This window comes from Anas acuta, chromosome 15 (assembly GCF_963932015.1).
Source record: "Anas acuta chromosome 15, bAnaAcu1.1, whole genome shotgun sequence".
NCBI lineage: Eukaryota > Metazoa > Chordata > Aves > Anseriformes > Anatidae > Anas > Anas acuta.
The window spans coordinates 2,270,722-2,295,424 of record NC_088993.1 but is presented as its reverse complement, the minus strand read 5'-3'; the positions used below and the strand labels follow the sequence as shown (position 1 = coordinate 2,295,424).

At 38.2% G+C, this 24,703-nt stretch overlaps 2 long non-coding RNA genes across 2 annotated transcripts in view; both read right to left on the bottom strand.

Annotated features, from left to right (window-relative positions):
- Positions 1-3,507: 3,507 nt before the first annotated feature.
- The window catches only part of LOC137864758 (uncharacterized), a 353,484-nt gene continuing 332,288 nt past the window's right edge, over positions 3,508-24,703 (bottom strand). The window contains exon 2 of the long non-coding RNA XR_011101613.1: positions 3,508-3,986. This is a non-coding gene — a long non-coding RNA (uncharacterized lncRNA). The remainder of the gene's footprint in view (positions 3,987-24,703) is intronic.
- LOC137864940 (uncharacterized) overlaps positions 14,314-24,703 on the bottom strand; it is an 82,634-nt gene continuing 72,244 nt past the window's right edge. The window contains exons 4-5 of the long non-coding RNA XR_011101697.1: positions 22,797-22,893; positions 14,314-19,217 (exon numbers count right to left, since the gene is read on the bottom strand). This is a non-coding gene — a long non-coding RNA (uncharacterized lncRNA). The remainder of the gene's footprint in view (positions 19,218-22,796; positions 22,894-24,703) is intronic.

The window sequence follows — 24,703 nt, the reverse complement described above, 5'->3', positions numbered from 1 at the left end:
TCTCCAATTTATCACAATGTATTAAAAATACATTTACTTTGAATTCTTAGTTGCTTTTATTATATCATTAATTAAACACATGGGTTGTATATTGATGCCTGCAAGCATTCAATTGCAGTGTTCTACGTTACGTGGCACCTATTTACAGTTACTAGCAGGCCAAGGTTTGTTTTTTTTTTTGACTGGCTCAGCTAGATTTTTTTTTTTTTTTTTTTTTTTTTTTTTTTGTGTAGAGAAGTGCCAGCATAAACTGGAAGCGTTACAGATAAAAACTAAAGGACCTGGCCCACCACTGTACTATTTCCAAAATACACCAAGATAATTGTATGAGCTAGATCCCAGCCACACATTCACAACATGCATATTCCTGTATCCTGGCACTTCTACAAGGTAGAACAATTCTTGAAGAAATTCAAAATGTGATTCTCTAGATGCAGGGGTCCTAAGGCTCTGCAGCTGAGTATCAGATATATTAATAAAACAGTCCAACTTTATTCCCACGTTACCACCTTTCCTGAGGTCCATCATGCATCTTTAACATGGAAGTGGAAAGCAGCTGTTAGTGAAAAACAATTTTTACTTTTTGTTTCCCTGGGGAAGCCTCCTGGTATAGGGAGCATCCTCGAGTACCCATGGCAGATGGCTTTAAGACATTTGGAAACAACTGATGATCACGGCAGCTCCTGTGAGAGCTGAGCTAACATAATGCACCATGGTCCCTCCTCCCTGACTTTAGAAGAGGCACGGTAATTTTAGAATGCATCTCTTCTGATGTACAGAGAGCAGAGATGCTTGATGAATTCATGTGGTTCATAGGTCTCAGAAACATCTATATCCCACAGAAGATAGAGTCATTGTAACTGAGCAACAAAGTACCTGCATGTCTCACAAGACTGTTCCTAAGCTTACTTTAACAAATGTTACAAACCCAGCATGTGATTTGAAAACAAGATTGTGAATATTCTTTCTTCCACTGCTTTTCCCTAGAACTGAAACAAATACTGAAAATAAGAAAAAAATTACAAATACTTTGTTGGAAAGATGTCAGGAAGTGTATGACTATTTAGTTGCTATGTAAACACCTCCGTAAATAACTGAAATAGAGGAGGAAAAATTCCTTACTTATTCAATTACATAAGTTTGGTCTGTTTGCATTCTTCATCTGAATATTGAGACTTCAGAACAACCCTTATCAAATCAGACAACAGAGGTTAAATTTTGGCTATTTCCACATACATAAAAAATAATTAAAAAGAAGAAAAATAATTTTAATAATTACTCAGCCACGATATTCTTTGAATACCTTGATTAAAAAAAAAATATAATTTACTTGAAAGTATGGCATGCTTGTTCCTATTCAGCCAGCAGGAAAAAAAAAAAAAAAGGAAAAGAAAAAAAAAAGGGGAACCACCAGATTAAAAATTTAATGTGTATCTCACACAAAAGTTTAAAGTTTTTTCTTTTGGTGTTTTTGTTTTTTGTTTGTTTGTTTTTGGTTTTGGTTTCTTTTTTTTTTTGTTTTGTTTTAATAATTCCCCTGAATAGAAGCTGTTAAAATGACAACAACTTTCCACGGAGTTCCCAGACAGATCCATCATTTAAACATACAGTTCCTTTACTAAATATTCCTTTTGTTGGCAAAATATGCACAAGTCTTACAAAATCCACATAGAAAAGTAATATTCATTTGTATGTCTTTGAACCTTAGACACTTTCCAGATGAGATGTGTATTTGTTTAATATTTTTGCTTTTCAGTAGTAATTTCTTAAGGACCCAAAATAGCAATGGCTTTGATTGACTCCTGCTTGCCAAATCTATGAACCACTCTCATTTCCAGAGACAAAAATAGAAAGAAAAGAAAAAAAAAAAAAAGAGAGAGATAAAAAATAGCTCGGGAAATTCCACCTAGCCACCAAAATGTTCCCACAACTAAGGGTGTAAGAAAAGAGTCCTTTTCAGAGATGGCAGCTTAGCACTACTAACACAAGACATTCACTGTAATAGTGAGTTTCTTTGCTCAAATAATACCTGCTCAAATAATAACATAGCTCAATAAAATAAAATAAAATAAAATAAAATAAAATAAAATAAAATAAAATAAAATAAAATAAAATAAAATAAAATAAAATAAAATAAAATAAAATAGTTAACACAGCAAAGTCAACTCTGTGATATATTACCCATTCATTTTGAAATCTCAACTGTATAAATACCATGATCTCTGTCTCCTGCTTTAAGCCACTGCTCCTGGAAGCAGAACCAGGTGCATCTGTACTACTGGCTGCAGGGGATTTGTACCTGATCACTATGCTGTCTGACAGCCCACTCAAGCTATGAAATGGGGTTCACCACACTCAGACCTGCCTTCAAGGTCAACTTTTTGCATTCCTTGGAGAAAAATATATGTTTCTGGTGAATAATTCTATATCCACTTTAGCCACGTACATTGAGATAAGATTGTGTAGAAAAGCAGATTACTTTTTTTTTAATTTATTTTTTGTCAACTAAAAAAGTAGTTGTTTATGTTATGTAGAAAGCATTCATAGGAATCCACATAGCTGAATCTCCCGTTCCCAACTATTTTGGTCCTCCAGCATGAAACTTTAGGATTGCTCAGGACTAACTCATGGCCTTATCCATCCACCACTGGATATCACTGCAAGGACAAGTGGCTTTTATGGCCCATCCACATGCAGTGCCCAGCATAAGGCTTGACATTCTCAAACTGCCAGTCTGGCTGCCTCTACTGAACACTGGTTTTGCTGGGGTTTTGGCACCTTTCTGATCCCTTTTGCTGTTGCAATAAATACAGGCAGTTTGAAGGAACATAGCTGGCTTTTCCAGCGTCTTCCTTTTGAAGTAGGAAATCTCTTTTATCTTTAACCTACTTAAAGCAAATAACAGCATGGAAATTGTATTCTTCTTTGGGGAACTTTTTCTGAATTTGTACCTTGTAAGCATCAAATAGTTCATACAAAACCTTACTAGATTCCCTCCCTCAGGCCCTTCAAATGCATAAAATCAGTAGCCCAGAGCTTTGGTTGCAATGGAGTACAATTGGGCAGAACCCACTTGACAAATTTAAAATGTTTTCAAAATGTCTCTCTTGTACCTCTTCTCTGTTCACTAGATACTAAGTCCAAATTCAAAAACATCCTCTATCTCTTATATGTGATCCAAGACAAGTAATTTGATGTCTGGCCAGAAAAGCAGGTATTTCAATTTCCTTTACAGGCTTGCAGCTGCCATTTACCATAGCTTATTTCTAATGCATGCAATGAATACTTTTGCAGTTTCTGCTGGACATTATATCAATAAAATCCGCTTACCCACATCAAGACATCCCAATCAGTTCCTGTCCAGATGTTTTTCTCTTGTTGTTGTTTGTTTTTTAATGGAAATCTGACAGTACTTAGGATGGATCTGAATTATAACATTAGCCTCAGATTCCCTCAGCAGCTGAGCACAGAACCCCAATGAGCCTGATTCAAAGATCGAAGCCGAAATTCCTTTAAGTGGTATATTCTTTATTGCAGCGCTGGATGCACGGGGGATCTCTCCACCTATCGTGCATACCCAAAGCGGAAAGCAGTCTTGAATTTATACAATCAATCTATCAATATTCTACAAGCGCCTATACATATGCATTACCTATCCCCGCCTTCCCTCGCTTCTCATGCTAATTAGCCTTTTGGCACCTTGCGCCTGCGTAGAGCCTCCCAAGAATTGTGGGCAGGGGTCTTTGGGAGGAAGACCCCGAGTCTTCCTCACAGTGTACTTTTCACCTTTGGTCAGGAATCTGCTGAATTGGCACGTTTCTTAATTGCGAGAGCTGGTTGTTGCCAATTCTTCCGTTTGTTGTATCTTTATAATGAATTCCAATGTCCAATTTTGAGATTTATAGTCCTTACATTTGTTTCTCTGTCCGTCTGCCGTTTCCTTATTATGAGTTCCAGTGTCTTGTTTCGAGATATACAGTCCATGTCTGGGGATTGTCCTTGCCTCCCCAATACCTCCCCAATACCTCCTTAATCAAGCCCCAGGGCTGAGCTCCTGAGGACTCAAACCAAAGGCTTCAGGATGAATTACAGCCCCTGGGGAGACCCTGGGATTACAGTAATAGCTTAAATTTCAGGAAACTGAAAAAAGCACAAGTCAAGTGAACATTTGCTGATCAAAGCCAGAATCATAGAATCACAGAATATCCTGAGTTGGAAGGGACCCTTAAGGATCATCAAGTCCAACTCTTGACACCGCACAGGTCTACCCAAAAGTTCAGACCATGTGACTAAGTGCACAGTCCAATCTCTTCTTAAATTCAGTCAGGCTCGGTGCAGTGACCACTTCCCTGGGGAGCCTGTTCCAGTGTGCAACCACTCTCTCTGTGAAGAACTTCCTCCTGATGTCAAGCCTAAATTTCCCCTGCCTCAGCTTAACCCCATTCCTGCGGGTCCTGTCACTGGTGTTAATGGAGAAAAGGTCTCCTGCCTCTCGACACCCCCTTACGAGGAAGTTGTAGACTGCGATGAGGCCTCCCCTCAGCCTCCTCTTCTCCAGGCTGAACAGGCCCAATGCCCTCAGCCGCTCCTCATACGTCTTCCACTCTAGGCCCTTCCCCATGTTTATCGCCCTCCTCTGGACACTCTCCAACAGTTTAATATCCTTCTAGTACTGTGGTGCCCAGAACTGCCTCAAGGTGAGGCCACACCAGCACAGAGTAGAGTGGGACAATCACCTCCCTCAACCGACTAGCAAAGCTATGCTTGATGCACCCCAGGACACGGTTGGCCTTCCTGGCTGCCAGGGCACACTGCTGGCTCATATTCAACTTGCTGTCAACTACAACCCCCAGATCCCTCTCTGCGGGGCTGCTCTCCAGCATTTCGTTGTCCAGTCTGTACGTATAGCCAGGGTTGCCCCATCCCAGGTGAAGGACCCAGCACTTGCCTCTGTTAAACTTCATGTGGTTGGTGATTGCCCAGCTCTCCAATCTGTCCACGTCTCTTTGCAAGGCCTTTCCACCCTCATCAGAGTCCACAACTCCTCCAAGTTTGCTGTCATCAGAAAATTTGCTCAAAACACCTTCTAGTCCTGCATCCAAATCATTTATAAAGATATTAAAGAGGACTGGTCCTAAAATGGAGCCTTGAGGGACCCCACTAGTGACCATCTGCCAGCCAGATGTGGCCACATTTACCACTACCCTTTGAGCCCTGCCTGTCAGCCAATTGCTCATCCATCGTATGATGTTCTCCAGGCTGAACAGGCCCAGTGCCCTCAGCCGTTCCTCGTACGTCTTCCCCTCCAGGCCTTTCACCATCTTCGTAGCCCTCCTCTGGACACTCTCCAACAGTTTCATGTCCTTTTTATACTGTGGTGCCCAGAACTGTACACAGTACTTGAGGTGAGGCCGCACCAACGCAGAGTAGAGCGGGAAAATCACCTCCCTTGACCTACTAGCTATGCCGTGCTTGATGCACCCCAGGACACGGTTGGCCCTCCTGGCTGCCAGGGCACACTGCTGGCTCATATTCAACTTGCTGTCTACCACAACCCCCAGATCCCTCTCTTCTAGGCTGCTCTCCAGCGTCTCATCGCCCAGTCTGTACATGCAGCCAGGGTTTCCCCGTCCCAGGTGCAGGACCCGGAACTTGCTCTTATTGAACTTCATGCAGTTGGAGATCGCCCAGCTCTCCAACCTATCCAGATCCCTCTGCAAGGCCTTTCCACCCTCATTCGAGTCCACAACTCCTCAAGAGTTGAAGAACTCCTCAAGAATCCTGATCATCTTCTTCTCCTAAGTCTTTTAAATAATAATCATTCTAAGTGAATTCTGTCCTCAATCCAAAATCAATCAATAGTAAAAGGATTTTTTTTTCTACTGACTGTGGCACGTTTGCATTTGGTTGGATGTGCATGAATTTGTCTGGGGTATATAACATCTTACTAGTCAAAAAGAGAAATTGTTCAAAGTGTCAGGAGATAGTGCTTAGTTTTGAATTATATGGTACAAGTGGACAGCTGCTGCTACAGAAATATGGGTGAGCTGTTTCGATAACACACCTCACTTGTTGGATTAGTAATGCCCATAAACCTTGTAGCAGAATCAATCAAAGCAAACAATGATAAAATAATGAACCATTAAGCAGAAAATTCTTTCATTAGTTGAAGACATTCTGTTTCTGCTACTTATAGTGACCAAAATAATCTCTGGTAATGACTCTAGGTCTCTCTTTTTTTTTTTTTTCACATCTGTAGTCATTGCCTCCCTCTGTCTTTACCTAATGCTTATCTTTCAGAGCCTCTTGACAACAAAAACTCATTGGGTAACAGTGGTAATTTTTATTCACTGCAGTGCTGTACTTTTGCCTGCCATAGCTCCGCTATTTTGAAAGAAATGTCAGGCTATGAAGTTCACCAGACCATGAAAGAGAAGATAAAGAAGTTACATTTAAATTTATACAGCCCCAATTTTGAGTTTTATTGAAATATTTAACTATATTTAAAAGTGTACTTTTTTTTTTTCAACCATAACTTTACTCTTATATGGCTAGATGCATTGTAAACTCCGAACTCCAAATGGAACAATATTTTTTGCCAGGTTAATTTCTCAGAAATAGAAATGTTTACTTCTGTATTTATTTTCCAGTTTAACAACTGCTATAGCTTTACTGACTTATATTTCAATTTGAAAACAAATAGAGGAAAGTGCATTATTCTCATGTGTGCTATTTCAGCACAACACTCAAATGCAGGCTTCACGGGGTCTGTGTTATAGAAGCACCAACAGTCCCTGCCCTCAGAATCCTGACATTGGAATGTTAAAAAGCATAGGAATGCACAAAGCTTAGAGAGAAAATGTTGCTTGCTCAGGGCTGCACAGCAAGCCAGCAGCAGAGATAGGAAGAGGACCACCTTTTCTACTACTTTATTCCTTATGCTAGACAGCATTACTGCTTTTTTTTTTTTTCTGCCTTTTTTTTTTTTTTTTTTAATTCTATCATACAAGCAAGAAAAGGTCACTTCTCAGGTTCTGTAGCTGGTGCATGATTTGTGAAAACAGACAGATTAAACTTTGCTGTCCATAATCATCCTACCACAGTCTCCAGCTGGGCCCTTAGCTACCTCCTGCAAAGAACTCAGCTTCTGCAAATATTGGAGGAGCCTCATGATCCCTGTACACATAACTGCTTCAATAGCAGGCAACAAATACCACACAGAGCCTGTTAAATTAGATCCAATAAACAGAAGTTACTCTGAAACCTTAATTTCTCCTATAACCTATCTATCTAACCTTATCTATAAAAGCTAAAAATGTGAAATGATAGCAATCAGCACCACTATCACCAGCCCATTTGTGGTTCTAACCAAAAAAGACCAATCCAAACCACACCACAGACAATACAAATAGATACGTTTGGCAAACGCTACAACCATTGTGGTGAGGCACTGGCCGCAATTCCTTGGGCTGCTGTCAGCAAATGTACTCCCGAGGGAATACCACTGTCTATTGAAGCATTTAATCTTTTATGGTCACGTTCCTACTAGCTAGGGATATACATGTATATTGAGCATACAGGGATTGCAAAGGAGGCTGTGCTTCTGAGGCACAGCAAACAGTTCTGTAACTAAAGTCACAGTGAACCTGAATATATTTAAAATATATTCTCTGTCAAATAGTAGCTGGCCCTGCAAGAGCCACAGGATGCACATTCATGCAGTCTCTGCAGGTACTTCTCTCTGGAGATGGATCACTTGGATGAAAAAGGTATTCAGGGAGCAAGCATTGTGCAGTGAAACAAAAATAAAATAATCCCTGCAGGTCTACTGTAGCAAGGGCAATAACTTTGTTCTGATGAGGAATATTGTGGTGCCCACTCTTTGGTGGAACGTGTGAAGGACTTTGGCACAAGTTTGAAAATAACTGTGTAGCTTAAGCATACTTTTGACACCCTAGCATTAGAAAGTCGAACTGAAGTCTTCGAAAACTAGCTAGTTCCCAACAAGAAAATCTGCAGAACATCGATTTCAGCCTTAGGTAAAGATTTAGGTTATAGTTTTTAGTAGAAATAAAAATGAACAATAAAATACACAGTCCAAGCAGTGAATCTCTGGTAAGAAGTAGTGAAATAAAAATAATGGTCAGGTCTTCAAAAGAAAACGAAGTTCAGAAATGAAAATGGAGGTAAGGTAAAAAGCATGGCTGATTTTCAGCTATGTGAGGCTGTGCACAGGCAAGGGCAATGTTTACTATTTACCTGCCTAACCTGCTGCTCCCCAACCTTATGTGGATAATTGCTCTTACCCTTGTCTAGCTCCTTTTATTTGTTCTCACAGAACTACAAAGTATTTGTTCCACTCATCAAGCTTTTTCTGAATGCTAAACCTTCTTCAGGCAAGACATTGTACTTAGTATCACCTGAACATTTAAAGAACAGACTTTCTCTTTTTTACTCTAACCTGCTACACTGAGTAGTGCCAGGCCTGGGCAGACTGCTGGGGAGTTTGCACATCACAACCCTAACCCTAACCCTAACCCTAACCCTAACCCTAACCCTAACCCTAACCCTAACCCTAACCCTAACCCTAACCCTAACCCTAACCCTAACCCTAACCCTAACCCTAACCCTAACCCTAACCCTAGCTTTTCTATTTTGACAGTGAATCATTGAAAATTGCACTCCCATTTCCCATTAAGTTCTGATCCAATATAACTGTAATTTTATCAAACCACATTTTCCTACCTTGCTTACAAGAAGAGACAGGAGACAGCATCAAAAACTTTAAGTCAAGGAATGTGACAAAAGTTGCATTCTTGTTATAACAGGAAGCTAAATATTTTCTAAGACCCATTGTTCTTGGAGTAATCTCTGGCAACTTTTCCTCAAGTTCCTATTGCCTTTCATGTGCTTTGCAAACAGATAATCTGTTCCCTTCTTCAAATAAGATATTTTGTATAGAAAACACCACTGACATGCATTCCAGTTCCAGGAAATATCAGAGACGAGGCTTTCCAGGTGCAGAGTGGCAGCCATTCCTTTCAGTCAGACATAATTTAAAATCTTTGAACTTCCAATACAACATTGTCAATAACCAATCATCTTGTCATTGCTGTCAATTCCCTCCCATTCATCTCTCTTGTATTTTCGCAGTATAAGCCTCTCAGCCTTCCTTAGAATACTAAAAATATTAAAAATTGTTAAAAATTAAAAATATTAAAAATTTTCTTAGCCATTAAGACCACTAAAGACTTTTTTCATTATAATCAAATATACAATAGATTCTAAAAAGTGGTTATCTCTAGCTTTGTTAATAGAATTTTTACCGAAGTAAAACTCTGAGTTTACTATCCAAAGTTTCATGATTGCCTTTGCTAATGCGTATTTTATTGTGCTTATGTCCATGCAGGATTATCTCACTCACAGGTATGCCTATAGTACTAACAAACATAGTCATTCAAAAAGCCACAGGATAGAATCACAATATTCAGGCTCAGTAGATAATATAGAATCATACCAATGTTGATATTTCTGACATCAAATAAGATGAGATCCAGTTGTTGCAGGGGCAGAGGAGAGCATCAGTCATAACCAGAAGAAAGGAGATTCTTCCTTACATGAAGAACAAAGCTGGCAAAGTGAAGGCTGAGAAGTGTAGTAATGGCCAAAAGAAAACACTGGCATAGGAACAAAGGACTATGGTAATTGAAATTGGATGCTTGAAACAGGTTTCTGGCCAGCAGGATGGTATGGCTTTAGAAAGAGTGCTAGTGAAGAGAAGAAACAGCTTAGGATGGAGCTTGAGAAATTTGTTGACAGTGAGAGATGCCAAGCACACCTGTAATAGCAGGCAACTAAAGCTGGTACCATAAACGCTTTATTCCTCAGATCCAACTCTCTTTCCTTAGGACATACGTTTGGCATCTGTGGAGTTGCATTAATTTACACAAGGTGAAGGTCCAGAAAATAAAAGGGGGGTTATGAAGGAAAAGAGGTATTTTTATTTCTTTCAACAACTTAGGCATAATTCCCATGAGCAAAACTAAAGTTCTACTAACCTCACTGTGTTTACAACAGATACAAATGACTCTGTATGCTGAAATAATTACTTGACATCAGCTGGATATACTAAACAAAACTAAGCAACTAAATGCCTGAACTCCTATTTTACGTACAACTATGCTTTAATTTATATAATACTGAATTTAATGAATTTGACAGTTATATCATTTTTACACTACAGTTCCCACTGTATTCTGCCTTAGCTAATTACATTTAACACCTTTTATAAAACATTCACTACACACAAACTGCAAATTTACGTCGTCATTACTCAGCATGCCACCTTAGAGAAGAAATTGAAATAAAAAGCGTCAGATCAGATTCAGGGATGAGGAGGAAATCAGAGTAATACATACTTCAAGAACAATCTCCTTTTTCATGTTAGCTGTTTCAGGGGCATTTGTTTTTTATTTATTTTTTTAAAGAGCATTAGATAAATCAATTATAGGCTTACATGCAAAATTATGTTCTTGCCTCCAAATACCTGTGTGCACACGTACACATGAAATACACATCATCACCTTTGCAATGACATCACAGACATTTTCTGCTCATCCACTTGTTCATTACAACTAAGATATCAGGATTGTCAGTCATAATATAATTTAAATAATACACAGCAAAACATAATTTATGACTTTGTGAATGGGAGGTAGAATATGGAACATCCTTGAAATATATTTTTCTTTGCAGCACAACACATAACTGTGGAATAAGAGCCCAGAATACAAACATCCTCAGTTGCTACAGGGAGAAAAATGAACCTGTATAAATGAGATGAATCTGTATAAAGAGAATTTCTTCATGAAGCCACTAAATAAATTGCATAAAATGTTTCTTTAGGAAACATCCAGGCATCTGATCTGTTAATAAAGAGGAACCTGAGCCAAACATAGTTTTCAGAGACATACAACCAAGCTCACTGTATGTATTTCACTGAAATCAAAATCAGAAAACTTTTTCTTTCAGCAGCAGTCTGCATGTAGAAGGGAAAGTAGCTGGTACCCCAGCTAAGAAATTCCTGTCTGATAAAATGGTGAAAGACAGATTGTGTGAAGGAACATCCTTTCCACTTAATTGCTTTCCAGGATGAAAGCTGTTCTCTCTAGCAAAATATTTTTGTATCCATCTTGCCTATTTGCCTAGGGTGTTTCAAAGGGGTAAATTACATCTTTCTCACTACCTAAGATTCAGAATATATAGGGTAGGTTTTCCATGGCACTTGAGCTACTAATGCTCTAAGACTCCTTGGAAAATTCCAGTCCACTATCTTGACATTTACAAAATTGATTTCATGCCATGACTGCTGCAGACACCAGCTGTTTGTTTATTTGTTTAATTTTATTGTTTGTTTGTTCAGGGAAAAGCACGATAGATGCTCAACTAGCAGAATCATCTTCTTGCAGTCTAAATCATTACAGTGTGCAGAGCAGTTGGAGCAGACCCTGCACCCTGTAGTTCTGTATCCTAGAGTCAGGAGGCAAGGAGAATTTTCCAGTCTAAAATTAAAACTACCTAAATGCTATCAGTGCAGTATATAAAATCAGTGCTGCTAAGCTCATCTCTTTCTACAAAAGTTAAATCCGTGCTAAGCAGTTGTGGTGCCTTTGTTTTGAAAAACATATTCACTCTCCTGGGTGTTTGTTGAGAATATTCACTCTCCTGGGTGTTTGTGGGGAATAAAAATAGACAGTTATTTGAAACATTTTATTTAAACAGTCTTTTAGAATAATTAATAGAAATGCACACAGATGTATCCTGCTCATGCAGTACACTGCTAATTATTAGTCTTTTACCAGCAAATTTCCAGATCATGGAAACCATCCCTGTAGTTTTTACGTCTTGCCTATTTGCCCATGATGCTGATATGAAGTAAATAACATCTTCTTACATCACTACCGCTATCTTTACAGTGCAAGCTTTAATCAACTTTTATTAATTAAGCGAGGGACCAAATTTTCTGCCTAGTAACGTCACTCCAAAGACTGTGATCAAAAAAACATGATGACTTCAAAGATCAGAGAAAAAGCTAATAATGAAATCTGCTGCATACAAATACAATTTTAAAGTTCCTTTGCAAACACAAATGAATAAGCTTCTTGTTGAAGGAAGTGCAAGACTCAGTTTGCTGTTGCAGGGTTCTCTGCATTGTTTTATTTCTATCCAGGGCTGATCTTTCAATCTTAGCATGCCTAGTCTTCAGGGACAGATCTTAGTGAAGACAAAGTAGAAAGGTTTTGGAATTGAATGCCACACATTGGAGGCAAGCTGAGAACGGCAGCCAATGCCCAGATAAATTTCAGTAAACCTTCCTATAAGACAAGCCTTCTGCAATATTAGCAGCTCTCACAGCTGGCTCTCTTCCTTACGGATATTTAATTGACCCAGCTTGCATACAATGGCACCCCTGATATTGATCTGAGAAATTACTATTTTGAGCAGGTTTACAAGTAGCTGCATTTATTGACAAATTTAAGTGAAATCAAATAATTTTTAAATAATTGGCTTCTAAGTACTAAATTCTTTTTCATTCACTTCTTTCGTGTATCGTAAATCAATGTCATGATCACCAAAATATCTGATGAGGATATTTTCCAGGACTTTGCTGTACATGTACAAAACTAAACAAATGAAACATTTCTAGTGTTTTGAGTTTGCATGTGTTGATCATTATTCATTAATTGAAATGCAGCAGATAATGTTACTTGTTTATTTGCAGACAAGATTCTTCATACTAAAGATTACTTTTCTCTACCCTTAGCTAGTCCTATTATAACAATTAATAATTAAAGTGGATATGTCAATGTTTTCATTATTTGTTACTGATCTTATGCCAGCTACATGGTTGTATAGGAATATTCATTTTTTAATGGCTCTCCACCATTTTTCCACCTGGGATTTAGCCTCACCCTTCACCCTTGCCATAAGCAATGCAAAATACATCAATTTCTCCAGTCTGTCCAACCAGAAGTGGTTCTGTAGCTTTCTACCGTTTTTTGAAATTCAGTCTCCCTGACATTTCTGTTCTTCACTGTAGTTGTCTCAGGAATGTATCCTACCTGGAACATGGCTAGAAATTTATATTATTTTACCCCTTTCATTAAAAAATGAAGATAGTCGTAAAGCAACACAGTATCCAACCATGCCAGACGCACCACTGTAGGAATTTGTATTCCCAAAATGTCCAGTAATATTACACTTTTCAATAGAAAAATTCCAAGGCTAAAAGACTTATTCTATTAAGCTACATGATCAGCTCTTTCTCTTCTTAGATAAAAGTCCATGTTTGCGTAGTCTGCAGAGTCTCCTCGTGAATGAAATTCAAAGCTAACTGACCCTCTTTGATTTGGAGCACAGAAGGGAAAAGGAAATCCTCACACAGTTCTGTCTAATCTGCTCTATCCCCATCCTAAGCCCCAGTCCCACAGACACACACAAGTGGCAAGGTGCTAAATCCTGAACCACTGGTGCTAGTGTTAAAATTCACTTTTCACAGGCTCACAACCTGTAATGTGGAGGTTCTGCAGGACAAAGTAATTTTATTTGAACACTGTTCTTTTAGAGTACTATCACATCTCTCTCCATTGCCATCTTACCCTCAGGAAACCATCCTACCACCTTGACATGACTCCATGCCTGTTCTACCTTAACGTCCTCTTCAGGCTACTCTGTATCTCACTAAGTCACCTTCTCTGCACAGGGTTTTTTAAGAGGAAAGGCTTACAACAGACAGCAATCTCCCATACTGCACAAAGCTACCCAATCTTACTACTGCTTATGCAGTGTAACCTCACCTTTGCCACCAACAGTCAGCCTCCACCTTTCAGGACTTCTGTATCTCACTATCACTTGTCCTGTGGATTACTCCAAATTTAAAAGCTTTTCCTTTTGGTGCACAAAAATCATTAGAAAAATGACACTTAAAACATCACTAATGAAACTACAGAGATACTGTACAAAAAGTAAAATAATGTCCCTTAATTAGATAATAGATTAAAAACTCTTAATAAACTTGCATAAAGTTAGTCAATCAATGCTATTCTCAGTATCCCAAGAGCAATTAAAATTCAGTGTTCTGCAAGTTCTTTTTAATGATTTGGCAAGGTCTCTTTTGGAACTATGATATGCACTGTATTAATACCAGAACATTATACAAGAAGGTATATGCATTATGCAAGATTCTTACTGCAGCAGATTTGTGCGTCCTTCAGGCAAAATGGCTCACCAAGAGACCCAACTATTAGATCTCAAATGTTAATAAATAAGAGTTACATCCAGTGGCTCTGAAGTCACTCCATAAAACTGTGAAATCGTGTGAGAGTATCCATCTATTGTATGATCAGTCTGGTGGTGTGGATGAGTTCCTAGAAGTGTGGTTGCGACAGCAAAAATAAGTATGGCTTTTCCTTGCATGTAGATATATTCTCAGAGGTCACAGGACTGCAACACATCATTTTTTCAAAACTTTATTGAAAGGGGACATAATAATTCATAAACATGCCCATTTTATCTGTCCCTTCAGCAGCTGCTTTGTATGTACAGCAATTACTTTTTAATATTAAAGTGTTTACAGCAGAATTCATCAGTACACATTGGTCCTTTTTAAAACAGGTTTGGAGATAAAAAGTACTTGAAATGGTTGTAAAACCATCATTTAAAAAAACTTAAAGATTAAAGTAGTTTTAGAAAAATCACTTTTAACAACCTTATTCTTACCAGTACATGTTGCTTGCATATAGTCATTTCCTGTGACTGTATGATGGTGATTACATTTTGCAATCTTGTTTATATTCATTTACTATCTATTATAAGAAATACTTTGAAAAAAATATATATATAAGTGTAATTTATGTGAAGAACATCTTATCTGTCAGTACAGCCAACAGGATGCCTGTGAAGTTCTAAGGCGGTCTGTGACAAAGGAAGACTTCTCAAGCAGTCCAAAACCTAAAGATATTACAGCAGGCTACCCTATTTCTATTATGAAGGCTACCCTACATTCTAAAATCTGTTCCTCACTTTCAGGAAGCCAGAACTACCAGGAAATTTGTTCCCATACAAAATATTTTGAAAGATAGGGAAGGTCTTGAAAACCAAGCCACACCTTAACCTGCCAATGGGAAAGACACCACTACCTCTGAACCTCTGAAAGATGCTGGATGCATTGTCTGTCTCATTGCCAATGCAGCTCCTTAGCTTCTAACATAGGGAGAAGTGTCAAGGTTATGAAGAACATTTACCATTGAGAATGATGACTGAAAACTCAAGTCGGGAGTTTCAAGATAGCTCATCCTCCTCCACAGTAACATACAGGGTTGTTTGGATATATATATATATATATTTTAATTGGGAGGATACATGTATATGTCCTGGATTCAGTTAGGATAGAGTTAATTTTCCTCCTAGTAGCTGGTAGGGTGCTATGTTTTGGATTAGGATGAGAAGAGTGTTGATAACATGCTGTCGTTTGTTTTTTGGGTTTTGTTTTTTCTTTGAACAGCATATCTAATGGTGTCTGAAGGCTTGCTACAGATCTGAAGGTCTACCTTATTAAAGACTGAGGTTTGTGGAGAATGCTTGCATTGAGTCCTAGTACCTAATGGCTTCTGGAGCAGTGGAGAAGTCATTGGCTATTTCCTAGAAACAGGTCATATTAAAGCATTTCATCGTTTAGTCTTACCACAGGAGAGAAACACAAATGTTCATTTGTTGATCCCTGACACCATATGGCAAGCCACAGAAAATCTTTAAGAACTTTTAGTTCTGCAAAATAGTCTGCTAAAATAATCTGGAGATTCACACATAATCATTTTGTGCTTTGTCAGGCTCATTCAAGCAGTATTTTGGTAAAGGCAGCATTTTCCAAAGGAACTGTTGTCCTAGTTTTAGAATTCACTGAAAAAAATAGCTTCATTTTGTCTAATGCCTACAGCCTAATTTAAATAGAGAAATACTTCAGCTCTATCAGTTGAGAATAGAAAAAGTAAGTGGATACAACAGTATTAGACAGTTTATGGCAAAACTGATTCACAGTTTTGAAACCATTGGAAAACTTCCCCTCATGTAAAAAGATATGCCAACCAAACTGTCACTGTAAGAACTGTTTTTCTTGGACTCTTGGAGCTTTTTCTCTTCAACTGATCCAGACTCAAAACCCAGCATCTCTTGTGTCAGCTGTACCATATCTACCTAATCCCTCGAGCATTCAGACCACACTCTGTGATCAAGCAAGCGCACTGTAATTTTGTAAGTTCTAAAGCTGCATGTTTTTCAGTAACACACAGTCTCTCTCCATGAAATCGGAGTGCAGACATACTATTCATAGGATCCAACACACCAAAGAAAGTATTTAAATAACAAAGATCTAAGATTGTTGTGCACACAGCCAGAACTCCTTCACAAGAGCAGCAGTATAAAAAGCAGTATATTGTAGTTTGATATATCACAAATAATAAGCCAGAGCCCAGAGAGTATTTTCCAATACATTCAACTCAGTCTAACAGATGTGAATTAACAAAACATTTCGGATGCTCCTTAATGATAGCACCTTTTTCTGCTCAGTTCAGGTAAAAGTACAATCAGTCCCTGCTATGAATCTTTACATTTTCCCTAACAACTCCTGGTTTACTCAAGTTCAAAAAAAGTTCATTACAGTTCAGAAAAGACCTCACCATTTTTAATCTGTATTTAAAATGAACTCTTTAGGACAAGGATGTTTTCTACCAGTCTGTGATCAATGTCTAGCATAACAGACCCAGGATCTCCACAGAGCTCATAAAAGTATTAAGAATAGTAACACCATGTTAGCATACAAGCCATGCAAGCGGTAATAATTTATATGACCTTCTCATCTGCTGATACTGTTAGCTCAGTTCTCGCCCTTCTCTCTCTCTTCTCTGCAGGGAACTTCCGAAGTTATTCATCTCATACAAGTTTAAAAAATAAAAATAAAAAATTGAGCTTCACTCAAGTGCATCAGGGGATCTGTGAAAGTTTGTCACAGATTATGTGTCGATGTGAGCACTGTTACGTAGAGGGTGCATTATTGATAAAAGTTAAATATTTCATCTTTCTTTGCTATCTCTAAACAAAACAGCCATTTACTTACTGGAACACTGAAAGTTCAGCCTTTTCAATATTATAACAAGGAAACATGCGGCAAAATTCTCTCTGAAGTAAACAAATACCATGTCCTCTCTGCAGCTGTGGCAGAGGAAATTCACTGCATTTACTCACTCCCCAGACAGGAGTCTGCAAATCCAGAACAGTCCTGGGTGGGTGGGAGGGAGCAGTGGTGCCCTGGGATGTGCTCAGCACTCTGCCCAGAGTGCACCCGAATGGGAGGAGGACAGGTTCAAATCTACCTTTATCTCACTCCCATAGGCCAAGTCCAACCCATCCTATTAGCTGCATGCAGGTGTTTCTGAGTGTGTTTGTGCTTTAATTATTCATAACATCAGCTTCATATTTTATGGATTATTCTGCATCAGTACTAGTACTTGCCTCGTGCATTATGCATGCACCTGATTCTGTTCTGGTGGAAGGCATAAAAGATACAAAGCATGTCTCTCACCTGTAAGCTTCTGATTAGAAAAGAGTGCTTCTAACCCTGAGCCTGAAATGAATCCCAAATGTGTCTTCCTTTGTCCCATAACTGCACTTTGACAAACAAAAGGTGGATTTTTTTTCCTCTTCTCTCTCACTCAAGCTCTCTTTATTTGACTTTATGGCTATGGCCAACTTATAACCAAAAAAAAAAAAAAATTCCATTACAAAATGAACATTTTTCCAAGTCCCAGTTCAGAGCCACTGTCTACTAAAAAAACATAATAAAGACTATTTTTAAGATAAGTATCTCTGAATGAACCAAACTCATCAAGTCTGAAGTCTCAAAACATGGTCACTTGCATTGCTGTTTTATTGTGATAGGCATCAGAGAAGACAGAAATCTGTTTTTATCATGCTAATACAGCTCACTGTACGGAATATGAAACAAATTATTGATAAGTTTGATAAGCAGAAATCCAAGTGAGAGTTATTTTATTATTATTATTGCTAATTTCATTGCACCATATACCTTGCTGGCGATGCTGTATTCTTTACTTCTCTTCCCCAATGTAACTCAGTCACAGACTGTCCCCACCAGGCCTCAGCTTTTTAAAGATGTTTTTCAGGATCAGCCTGAGGAGGAAATGATTTTATTCCACAAGGAAAATTCAGGTTGTGTGGGGGAGAAACTTGCTCATAGGGACACAGTCTGGCATAACTCCCACACGGGCAGGTACCCAGGAAGACACCACCTATAACCATTTACCCCCAGGGAAGGGTTCTGGCCCCACCAGTCCAGTAGTAGCTGGGGATTTAGACTTGTGGAAGTGTTACTTTTTGAAAGCAACAAAACCTGAAGCTTTTCTTTGGTTACTCTGACAGTGTCACAGAGGATACTGCTTCATCCTGCTGCTCCCTGCAGCTTTCACTGAATGCAATGTTTATGAGGGTCCTACCACGATGGCTTGTGGTGACACAACAATTCTGATAAGTCTCACTCTGCCTATGGTGCAAACAGCCTATCTACAAAAATAAATATTCTAGTCTGTCTTAAGAAGATAATTATTTGTAATTAGATGGCTATATATTGATAAAGACTGGCTATTTCAATGTAGAAATCTTTTAGTTATCTTTTGGAGTTCTCTGAAAAGGAAAAGACCTGGACAGATTCAGCTGCAAAATAAGATGTCTTGGCAGTCGTCAGAGAGTCGAGGTAAAGCAAAGCCAGGCAGTGCCTAGGCAGGGGACAGCTCTGGGAATATATACCTTCATATGCTCTCTTTACCCCACCAAAATACTCTCAGAGGTATCATCTGTAAAGTCAGAGATGTCTTTAGCAGGTTGTCCTTGATAGAAAGTGAAACTTGTCTAGGACCATGTCTGCTCAGAAGCAGCAGCTAGGCTGGCTTATTGGCAGCTTCAGATCAGGTCCCCTCAGGCTTCAGTGTGGCAGAGCTGTAGGGTTTCTGGTAAGGGCTCGGTACAGGACACCACGGCATTGCCAATTCTTCTCATAGCACCATTGCTTCTTGAGGTCCCACTTCTCAACAACATGTGAAGACTTGACAGCTTGCATGATTTCAGCCTTCCAGAAAAAAAGCACCGAGCTTTGTATCAGGAATAAAAAAAATAAAAATAATTTAAAAAAAAAAATCAGACAAATTAAAATGAAAACAAAAGTAAACAAACAACAACAACAAAACACAACCAACAATCCCCAAGCTGAAATATTTAAGTGGTACCATTATTATTTTTTTTTTGACTCTTGAAGTCAGAAGTATCAGGCAAGAACACAAAGCACACTGCTGTTTGACTGGAGCAATGCAGGGAAGGCTGCAAACCTGCACGTTCTCCATCACAAGCTGGTCTGTGCTACATGAATGCTGGTGACAGAAGAAGAGAATGAGGGTATTTGCACAGTAGTAGCACAGAGAGCTGCCTACTGAGAAATCCCACTTGCCAGGGCTTGCAGGCTGCTCCCCTGGTACAGACACCAGCTAATAGGTCATCAGTGATGTCCTTGCAAATGCAGCAAGCTAACTTTCAAGGAATATTGCCATGATAGCTCTAGCGAAGGCTAAGCCATGAAAGGGTTCCTCAATTACACAGCAATATTTTAAGAAAAACATAGCAAAATTATGTAAATAGATTTAAATAGCAGCCTCCTGCATTCTTGGTAATTGTTTTGCCTCCTACACCCAGAGTACTGAGTTCTGAGCAGGAGAAGAGTCCGAAAGTAATTATAGCCAAGCAACATCAGCTCTCGGTCCCAGATGACATTAATCAACATCCTGCACTTAAAACATTATGGGTATTCAACACAGGGAGACTGATGATTGATTCAAGGTGTTACTTTTCCCCATTGCCTTCAGCAGGACTGCTTGCTGCCTTCACTGAGTTGCCTGACAGCCTTTCTCCACTATCATAGCTGGGCAACAGACAGAGGGTTTGGAGAGAACATACCTATTATGTGTGTCTGCAAACCATAAGAAAACTATGTCAGCCAAGAAATTACAGGCCCTATTTTTAATCCATGTCAGACTTAATGAACTAAAAATATTTTACCTGCCTTCTCTAGTCGTGCTCCCCAACTAGGTGTTCCTTAGCAAAGTTTCATCAAATGAAGATTTTTTTTCCCAGTCATGCTTAGGAAACAACAACAACAACAACAACAATAATAATAAATCTGTGCTTTTGCTCACAGTTGTCTTGACTGAATATCTTCCTCCATTCCCTTGCCAGAGTATTGTTTACTGTCACACTTATGTTTGCTAACATGCACAGCCCTGCTCTACCGGTGGCAGTGGTTTGCACCAGTCTCCACGAGACGGCAGCTCGCTTTGCTGCTCAGCCACAGTTCAAGCACACAGCAACATCAGGAGACAAAACCTGCCCTTCAGCTTTCCAGGCCACCCTGGTGTTCTCTTACTAAATGTAATTATAGTTTGTTTGTTTTCCATTTGCATATTCGGCAGCGTTCACAGTTATTCCCACCCTACTACTTCTGAGTTTTGTCAGCCAGCTCCTATTTTTCTTATCCCAGAACATATGATTTGGATGTTTTCTCGTCAATTTTTCCAATGGCTGAGAAAAGTTCTGTGTGCCAGCAGGTGACTGACATTAATGTCGTAATTGACATAAATGACCTTAAGGAAACAATTTTTGCTACACTTCATCTCTTACTTAAGCCTGAACAATTCCCCTAACACACAGAAACGAAACATACAAGGAGCAAACACGACCTGGGAGAACCATTTTCCTTCTAAGGAGTTCCTCTTACACAGTTACTGCTATTGGCCAGACTCAGGAGTACACATACAGAAGCGTCTTATCTATTCAGCAACAGATTTTAAGTTGTCATTCAGCTCTTGCTCACCTGTCCAAAAGAAACTCTTCAATAAAAAGGGGATAGTAAGGGAACAGTGACTGTGATTCACCCATCACTTTAAAGGGGCTATATGGATTTTTTAGCAATGCTAACACGCAGGATCAAATTTTGTTTGCTTTCTTTCTTTCCTTTATAGAACCATCCTCTTCCCTTAGTCTCTTATTAGAACTGGATATTTCACTTAGATTTGAAGTTCTGGGTACCTGCCTTTCTAGATAAAATAAGCTGGATCTCAACCCTTTTGCATGCAACTAAGATAAAGCAAGGAGTAAATATCCTACATCTAGATTTACAGAGCTCTTTTTATCTCTAAAGTGCCTTGCAGGCATTAACCTCATAATCATTAAATATTGATATTTGCATGATTAATGCTTTGTTGTTACATTATATAAGAATGATACAAATGTTAGGAGAAGTAATCTGCCTTGGAAGCAAGCCATGAACTTGCAGATATTAAGTCTGTAACTTGTGTTTTACATGTGCTCCTATTAAAAAAATGGCAGTTTTAGAAATAGATCTGTGGATATAGTGATCCCAATGCAATATTCTGAGCTTCACTTTAGCATCATCCTGCAACAATAATTGGGCTGGAATTAAAATATTATGCCTAGAAAGACCGTTTTCTGCACCAAGTATTCTTCAAGGACTTGTGCAGCAAGTCCTCTGGATGGGAGTTTTTTATGGCCTCATCTACATCACAACTATAATGCTTTCTTTTGTACAGTAAAGGGGATGGAAAACAACTGCTAAAGAGACATTTTTCCATCTCTCTGAGTTTACTCATTTCTTGCATAACTATTTTGTGACTTTGGATTATTATTTATTTTTGCCATGGCTGACAAAGGGGAAATTTTATACATCAAAAATATTCTTCATTTAACTAGTAAGTTGCTTTCTCATAACTTAAAAAGCTAATAGTTAACTGCACCCAGTAAGACAAGTATTAAAAGCAGATCTTCAGGTGATCTAATTTAATACAACTTTGGCAGAGTTATACTAAGTTACCATAGCTGAGGAAAGCATCCCAGAGGGTCTCACTGCTATTTATTTTTCTACTATACATCACTGATAGGTCAGAAAATTCCTGTTTTTTATTAATACAGTTCCTGCAAGAATTACATGGAGATAATGAATGAAACCAAGAAAATTATTTCTAATGTAGTCGACCTGCTTTATCCAGCATCTTTCCCCTACTTCTAGTATTACTCCTAAGATTCAGTGTAGAGGGCTCTTTTCAGCTAATTGCCACTTGAAGAGAAGCAAGAAGCAATTGACTAGATTTTTTTTTTTTAATTTTTTTTTTAAAAAAACCCTTGAAAGGTGGTTAATTGTAAACTGCAAGTGATTGTGCTGGTATTTTTAGTACTTGGCCAGAAAGAAAATCCTTCCCTCTTCTTCTCAGTGAATTTATAATAGATTCTAAAGGTTGTAAGTGCTAAGGAATGGAGAAAAGTGAATAAAAATACAAATTTAAAGCTTAGTTATGTATCAGGTCATTGAGTGTTTGTATCAGAAATGACTGGACTTTTTCTATACTGGATCTATAAGTAGATTTAGCATAACTTTGCTGTCCTTATAGTGTTTTGCTTCACCCTGTTTCATCTTCCATTCTGTGAAGTCAGAGCATCTTTCCACTACAGTTGTTCTTTGGGAGTACTCCAGGTGCACTGCTTCACCTCCTCCCACACCAAATGTATTCAGTTTGGAGCATCCCAGCATGAGATGCTACAAATAACTGTCCTCCAACCTACCTGATGTGACCAGATCTCCCAGAAGAGATGGTGGAAAGTTCCCTTACCTAATCCAGCAATTGCCCTCCGCTGGGAAAGCTTGGAGATGTCTGGCTCAGCTCTGGAGATGCATAAATAGATCCTCTGAGACCTGTTGCATAAGACCTGTCATAAAACAATAAAGGATGTTTTATGTTATTTCTAAGATGAAATCACTTGCTTCTCTGTTTTTATGTGTTGTCCCTAAATATACCCTCCAGCTTCTGGACAGTAGTAACAAACATGCTTTTATGATTATGATAAACCGTAAAAAGGTTGCTCAGCTATTAAAGGGCTAGACAGAGCCATTAAAAGAGTCCAGGAAAAAGACGGTAGCCAAGATGTAGTAGTCCTGTGACATATTATTCTTTAAATATCTGCTGATATAAATTTTTACCCTTTTTTCCTTTTGCTCTTAACTGTTGACTTGCAGGATGGCAGTTAGCTTATGAGCAAACTACAAACCTCCATGCACTGTTAAAGGAGTGTTAGCTGGTATAACACAACTCTGCTCTGTGCAGTAAAATGGTATGCAGTAAACATACCTGGCAAAACTGTATAGAATGTCAAATGACAACTTTCCTGGTTTTGTGATGAATCCGTGGAACTGTTAAAATCTGATCCAACTGAAAGAAGCCTTCCTGACTGTATCAGAAGATTTGAGATATATGATAACTGAAAATGGATTCCAAGCACTGTAGAGTAGAAGATTTATCTCAAATCAGAATAGAAACCCTGAAAGTCCACGCTGAACAATTGTACAGAATGAACCTGGGACTACATTGGAAGAGCAGCCCAGTTGTATAATATTCTCCTGGACATACAGCAAATTCATAGCCATTCTCCACTTACTGTTAAACTAATACAGGCTGTTGAATTTATTCTCTCAATTTATGCCTTTCTAGGGCAGCAAAAGTCTTGCAATGATTTTTACTTTAAATATATAAATATACATATACATATACATATACATATACATATACATATACATATATATAACTTTTATATATTTTATATGTTATATTTTATATATTATTATATAAAATTATATAAAATATAATTATAAATTATATAATTATAATTTATATATAATATATAATAATATATATAATATAATATATTATATATAATACATTATATATATTATATATAAAAATATAATATATAATATATATAATTATAAAATATATATTATATCATATTATATTATATATATTATATATATATATATATATATATATATATATATATATATATATATATATATAACTTTTAAGTAACTCACATTTTTCAGTCCCCAACACCATGCACACAAGCCCTACCCTGAACAAAGGCTATTATCTGTACCAGCTCTGCAGTGTGATTTGGTTTTATGATGATGCCCATTGGGAACTGGCCTAGATTGTATTTACAAACACTCAGACCAGTTTTGCATTTGATAAGGAGATTTCCAAATGCAAACCAACATCCCAACAGTGACAACCTAGTTATATACCTGTGGAGTTCTGAAGGACAGAGAACATTTTCGTACTGTACCACCACCACCAGCACCATCCTAAGAACTATTATTATCATCCATATTCAGAGTGTCAGCATTAATTTCCCAACATAACATATGTCATTAGAGCTTGCTATAATCTTGGCACCGCTGGATTGTGCTGTTATTTTTGGCCTGATAACTAGGACCAAGGACAGCTGTGGCACCACCCTGATCATATTGATATTAGTGGCAGGACCAACAATAATCTGATGGAAAGTGAGATGGAAAAGGTGTTTGTTACCCACAAGCAAACAGCAGAAAGAGGAAAAGCACAGGAAAACCCACCTATTGTATTATGTTTTTTGGCAGGACCAGTTTAATCAAACATGTATACAACAGTGTAACAGGAGCAAGTAGCAGTCTGCCAAATCTGGGTGTCTAACTGCTCCTTCATCC